This window comes from Panthera uncia (genome assembly GCF_023721935.1).
Source record: "Panthera uncia isolate 11264 chromosome A3 unlocalized genomic scaffold, Puncia_PCG_1.0 HiC_scaffold_12, whole genome shotgun sequence".
NCBI classification, from domain to species: Eukaryota; Metazoa; Chordata; class Mammalia; order Carnivora; family Felidae; genus Panthera; species Panthera uncia.
This window is the reverse complement of record NW_026057579.1, coordinates 36,530,064-36,536,447: the sequence shown is the minus strand read 5'-3', so window position 1 is coordinate 36,536,447 and position 6,384 is coordinate 36,530,064. Positions and strand designations below refer to the sequence as shown.

Genomic DNA, 6,384 nt, shown 5'->3' with positions numbered 1-6,384 from the left:
TCATGATGGTCGCTTGGGCTCAGAGACTCTGGTCCTGCTGACATTGGTTTCCGGGCTTCCTGGTGACACAGCGGTGATCTGGATACCAGTCTGAGCCACCATGATGGTCCGTCTTCTGCGGCCAGTGGAAGACGTCTGTGCCCACTGAAAGGCTGGCTGTGTTGAGTGTCTTTGCTTTCGGATCCAGGCCGGGGCACCACAGCGATGTTTTCATTCCTCTCATCTGATGTCTGCTACCTTCATTTGAAAACACACACACACACACACACACACACACACACGCAAGAAACTGATTACCTGTAACATCCCTTCAGACTGTGCTTTGCTCTATGTGCCTGAAGCATTTATTAAATAAACATCCAGACTGGCAGTTTCTCTACTTGTCTCACTGGGGAGAAAAATGTCAGGCGAAGATGTCTCGGGAGTCCCCCAGGCTGGCAAGCTCCCCGAGATAAGTGCACCAAAACAAAGAAACAAAAAACAGCCGTGGATGCCAAGCCACGGTTCTCCCATCACCCCTGGGAGGTCAGGTGGAAAGCAAAGGACCTGCCGGGTTCTGTTCAATCAAGCCCCTGGGAGGAGGCTGCAGGATCAACCCGATCTTCCCCAGCCCCTCACATGAGCCCCATGCAGCCTCCAGCTCGGTTCTGCAAAGCGGTGGTTTGGAATCACAGCCACGAGGCTCCAGACAAGACATAAGCAAACCAGAGTCTGCAGGGAGGCCACGCCGGGCCTGGGTGCTGGGCTGCACACCCTGACTCTGTGACGGGAGCTGAATTTTCCGGCAGGGTTTCAACTGATTGAGATTGGGGATGAGGTGGCATTCTAGAGACAGAGGCTTGTGAGCCGGTGACCTTGTGGGAAGGAACTTTGTGGATGGAGAGCAGTCAAGAAGGGCAGTGTGGCTGCAGCCACGTGAACAAGTGGAAGAAAAGTGAGATGTGTGCCCTAGAATCGGGCCTGGGCCCTAAAAGACCTTGAAGGCCCTGTAAAGAGTTTGCCATTTTGCTGGATTCAGTCTGTACACATGAGGTCCTCCAATATTTGAAAGTCTTCTTTAAGACTCAAAATTTAGCAAACACAAACGACAAAAGGAAAGAGTTCTTGTTAAGCCAGTGAGGTCTATTAGACCAAGCTTCCTGTGAACATGAACAAAAATATAGCTCATTTCTGACTAAAGGGGACTTTGGGGTGTGACAGTTTTTATTTTTCAGAAATTACAAGAGGGGGAAGTAAAATTTTACACTTGGAAAGTTCTTTTGAGATGATACGGCAGACATTTTAGAAAATGTGCTTGTGTCCTGGGATCAGAAAAGTGATGCAGTTTAGTCAAGATCACGCACGGCGTTGAGCTCATCCAAACTCCAGGCCTGTGGGTCCAAGATGCCTGTTTCCAGCAAAAACTCTGCTGGGTTTTGCACATCCCCCGTAGATAAAACTCGCATTTGCAATCCTTGCATGAACCATTGGAGCCATTTTGTCAAGTCCTCTCGAAGCACTAAACCCAGATACCCATCATCTGGCCTCAAGGGTGGGGTGTTCTAGCATTTAGAAGCAAAGGACAATCCTGATGGCTTCGTCTTCCCACCAGAACTCTGTTCTTCCATATTCAGGGTTTCTCAGTCTTTGGTGAGGTCACTTCCAACATGGTAGGCTGTCAGCACCATCTCTGAACACTTGGGGATATTTTTCCTCTTTCTTCCTATTCTTTCAGGTTCGACCCTCTTATTTCGTGCTAACTAGCTCTTCTCACGCCATGGGATCCACCCTTGTGATACGTTAGGTAAGTCACAGCCTATCCCAACAGCTGGACCTCAGCCAAGCTCAGCCCATGGTTCTGCTGCCCACCTCGAGTTCAAGGCGGACCCTCCCTCTCCGTAATCACTATCCTTGTGGTTTGGACCCCTTCCAATCCACCTATATCTTTAGGAGCTGAGAAGAAACTCCACGCTCTAAAAATAAACAGAGCTGGGGCGCCTGGGGGGTTCAGTCGGTTAAGCATCTGACTCTCGATTTCGCTCACACCTAAGACCAAGGACATAAAAACAGTGTGTGGTGCTGGGATCCATTTTGGAGGCACTCTGAGTGACACAAAGTTCTTGATTTAGTTTTTTTTTCTCCCCCTACATTTATTCATCTGCAAACTCCTCTTCTAGACTGGACATTCTGCAGATAACCTTTGTTCCCCAGCACTGGTCGACTTAGTAAACTGACATCTTAAAACGTGGTGAAGTCCAAGATGACAGTGGTGAAGTCCAAGGATGAGGGTGTTGCTTAGGGCTTGGCCGCTGGGTTGTCCTCTCCAGGAGTAATCTGCCTGTCACTCAAGAATGAATTGTAAATTACCTCTGTTTACACATTAAATTTGTGTGTAATTCTGCACAAATTTGGCCTCAGGTCGTATTCACTCTATTACTGCTTTCTTAAGTTAAACATGGTGTAAATATATCTCCGTGTTTTCCATACTTTTTATCATGATCTTTTTTTTTGACTTTTTAAAAAAAACGTTTTTTAATTTTAATTTTAATTTTTTTTTAAATTTACATCCAAATGAGTTAGCATCTAGTGCAACAATGATTTCAGGAGTAGATTCCTTAGTGCCCCTTCCCCATTTAGCCCATCCCCCCTCCCACACCCCCTCCCGTAACCCTCACTTTGTTCTCCATATTTATGAGTCTCTTCTGTTTTGTCCCCCTCCCTGTTTTTCTATTATTTTTGTTTCCCTTCCCTTAGGTTCATCTGTTTTGTCTCTTAAAGTCCTCCCATGAGTGAAGTCATATGATTTTTGTCTTTTTCTGACTAATTTCACTTAGCAGAATACCCTCCAGTTCCATCCACGTAGCTGCAAATGGCAAGACTTCATTCCTTTTGATTGCCGGGTAATACTCCATTGTATAGATATACTACCTCTTCTTTATCCATTCATACGTAAAAAATATGGAACGCGTCATGAATTTGCGTGCCATCCTTTCACAGGGGACATGCAAATCTTCTCTGTATCGTTCCAATTTTAGTATATGTGCTGCCGAAGTGAGCACTCTTTATCACGATCTTAATGACTACATAATGTTTCCTGTGCCATCATGTGCCTGCATCATCATTTATTTAAAGAATTCCCTATTGTGCCTTGTCCTGTGCAGTTTGTCCCCAATGCTCCATTAGTGCATTGGACCCCTAAGTGCATAGATCTTCACCTTTACGTCTGTATATTTCCTTGTACAAACAATTAGATTTAGAAGTAATGTCAAGGATTAATATTTGATACATAGTTCTTAGAGTGAGTCATCAGGAAAACTGTTAAGGAGGATTTTAAGTAAAGCAGGATTTATTGGACGTCTGTGATTTGCAGAACACGGCAGTGGGAAACATATGAATAAAGTGCGAGACGGAGACTCGCCTTTAGAATGTATAACCTAATCAGAGAAAGCTGCATGTTTCTCTGTATACCCCCTATACATACATATTATGGCAGATAATATGTTATTTTCTCATTCATACCATATATATATGGTTTTTTCTTTAAATTAGAAAAAATTAGATCAGTGAAGACAAAACACTCACAATTGGCAGAAAAGCCCTCCTATTCTATACCTTATCTATTTCTAAACATCCCTCATTTCAGGAGGGATCTATACATTTGAATAGAAAATAATTCATTTCTATCTTCATTAGCCTCCAACTTAAATTTACATTAAGTGAATATAGTCAACAGGCCACAGGCATTTGAAAGTCCTTGTGACCCTGTGCACAGGTTGGATAATAGATATTTTCATACCATATTACAATCATTGCATATCTTAAAATATTGTCTCTGTCTTCAAAAAATATAGAAGAGACAACACCAAAACTTGTTAGGTATTTAATGCACCAATAAAGGAGCCCATATATTTATTCATTATCATAATTTTTTATTTTATGTTATTTTATTTTATTTTATTTTATCTTATTTTATTTCATTTTATTTTATTTGAGAGAGTGCACAAGCGGGGAAGAAGGGCAGAAGGAGACAGAGAGAGAATCTTTTTTTTTTTTTTAATTTGATGAGAGAGAGAGAAAACATGAGTGGGGAAGGGGCAGAGAAAGAGGGAGAGAGAATGCCAAGCAGGCTCCACACTGTCAGCGCAAAGCTCAATGCGGGGCTTGAACTCACGAATATATATATATATATATATATGAAGACAATGGCTCATAATTTTCACTTCCAAAGGCATTATTTAAAAGATGCTCCATGGAATAGCCATTGTTATGAAAATTGTTTATCCTTTTTTTTTAATGTTTATTTATTTTTGACAGAGAGAGAGACAGAACATCAGCGGGGGAGGGGCAGAGAGAGAAGGAGACACAGAATCGGAAGCAGGCTCCAGGCTCTGAGCTGTCAGCACAGAGCCCGACGCGGGGCTCGAACTCACAGACCGTGAGATCATGACCTGAGCCGAAGCCGGTCACTCAACCGACTGAGCCACCCAGGCGCCCCTGAAAATTGTTTATCTTAAGCATTTACTGGGAAAATGTTGGGTTAAGATATTGAAACAGGATCCTTTGTATTGAAATCCATTGAGCCTTCTTTATGCTAAAGTTTACCTTAAGTCTCTACGAGAAGGATAATAAGCACAGTTTTACTAAAATTCACACGGCTCAGGAAGATTTTTTCCCCGGGCGTTTCTCCAGGCTAGTGTTTCTTAGAATATATTTTGGGCAATGCCTGCCTATACTTACCTTCTTCCTATTTCAACATGTTAAATACGGAAGCGTGTATTTATTTATAGAAAGGTGATGTTTGTTGAGCCTTGGAAAATGCTAACAGCTTAAAGGGACTTAGCTGTCTCTACTCAATTTAAATCATGCAAGTGTAGTTTCTCACTCCAATCTCCCATCTTTCCGGATATGTCTTTGTGGAAATCTTCAAATTAAATCTTAGGAATTCAATCTTAAATGACTCATAAGGGGGAAATTGCAGTACTCCGTTCATACAGAAGAACATTGGGCTTGGTTATGAGCGGGTCACTCAGAGAAGACCACTCCCCAAATCGCCAGAGGCAGCAGCTGGGTTTTCTCTGGAAACCTCTCGTCAGGGTTACTTGATCTTTGAAAAGCCACCAATGGGAAGGAAAATGGGAGCGCCCAGAGCCGAGAACAGGGATCTGATCACTGGTGATGGAGAATACGATCTTTTAATTCCATTTTTGCCCCGGGTATAATTACAGGTGAGTTGCCAAGTCTTTGCTGTCCTTGTGGTTGTTATTTTAATCCAGAGATGCTGTTGTAAAAATTATTTGAGAGGGTGTGTTTCGATTACTTTTAGAATCTGTTATTCCTACCATGACGCTGTGCTTGCTGGTGAGAAATGACTCACCTTCTTACCTAGAAGCAAACATCAGAACTGGGAGCACATCTGAGTATGATTATACAGAAGCTCCATCCCAACCTACTTCCGTGAGTATGTATAGTCACGTCCAGTAATATCAAAAGCAAAATCTGTTAAACTCTTAGCTAAGAACAGCGTAGCAGGTAATAATCAGAATGGCTATCTAATCTGGTGGGGGTAATCTCATTATGGATGAAAAAGTGATAGTAAATTTGGACCAAGATGACTCAAGAGAGAATGAAATTTAGAAGATTTTAGGAGCCTGCATTTCTTCTCTAAAAAAGAAAGAAATCTAGATTTTCCTGCAATCAGGTAACATTTCTCCCCCTTAGGCTTGCATGCGTATTCGGGAAAACAAAAACCAAAAAGAAAAAGAGGTTGAGTTTCCGTGCTACCTGTGTGGTTTGCCCTGGTTCCTCTGGGACTCGCACTACCCACATGAGGCTGGACAGAGGCCCAGGATTTACGAAGTTGATCTCAAATTTCTTAGACTTACTCACCCTACACTTCCCTCGCCTCTGTCTCCTGCCTCGGTACCCTTTTCCCTATACGCATTTCCACATGAATCCTTCTACGTGAATGTGTGACTATGTCCCCTCCAAGCCTTCGCTCCGTTCCGATCCAAGGCTCAACACTGAAGGTAGAGGTCAGATGGGTCTCCAATATGGAGGCGTGTGACACTGAACAGTTGTCATGAACAATTTCAGTTGTCATGAACAGGACATGAACAATTTCATGACCTCTAGAATTAGGACAATAATTACATCAGAGACTGCTGCGGACTCAAGTTAGATAATACTAATATGACCGATAAATGCCATCTATTACATACATCATTATTCCTGTCCCCGGCCCTCCCCGGCCCTCCCCTGCCCTGCTCTGTCCGTGGATGTGCGTGGCTTTCTTCTCCACAAATACGTCCGTTGCTTTCGCGCTGCTGATCGCGTTGCCTTGCCTGGATGTCCTCCCACCCCATGACGTCTTCGGCTATCCACAACCTGCTCTTCATCAGATCTCAG

The 6,384-nt window shown here is 43.2% G+C and overlaps 1 non-coding gene across 1 annotated transcript; it reads right to left on the bottom strand.

Moving 5' to 3' along the window:
- Window positions 1-2,931: 2,931 nt before the first annotated feature.
- Window positions 2,932-3,038, bottom strand: LOC125937815 (U6 spliceosomal RNA). Its single transcript, XR_007462506.1, has one exon. It is a non-coding gene; the product is annotated as a U6 spliceosomal RNA (small nuclear RNA).
- Between the last annotated feature and the right edge of the window lie 3,346 nt (window positions 3,039-6,384).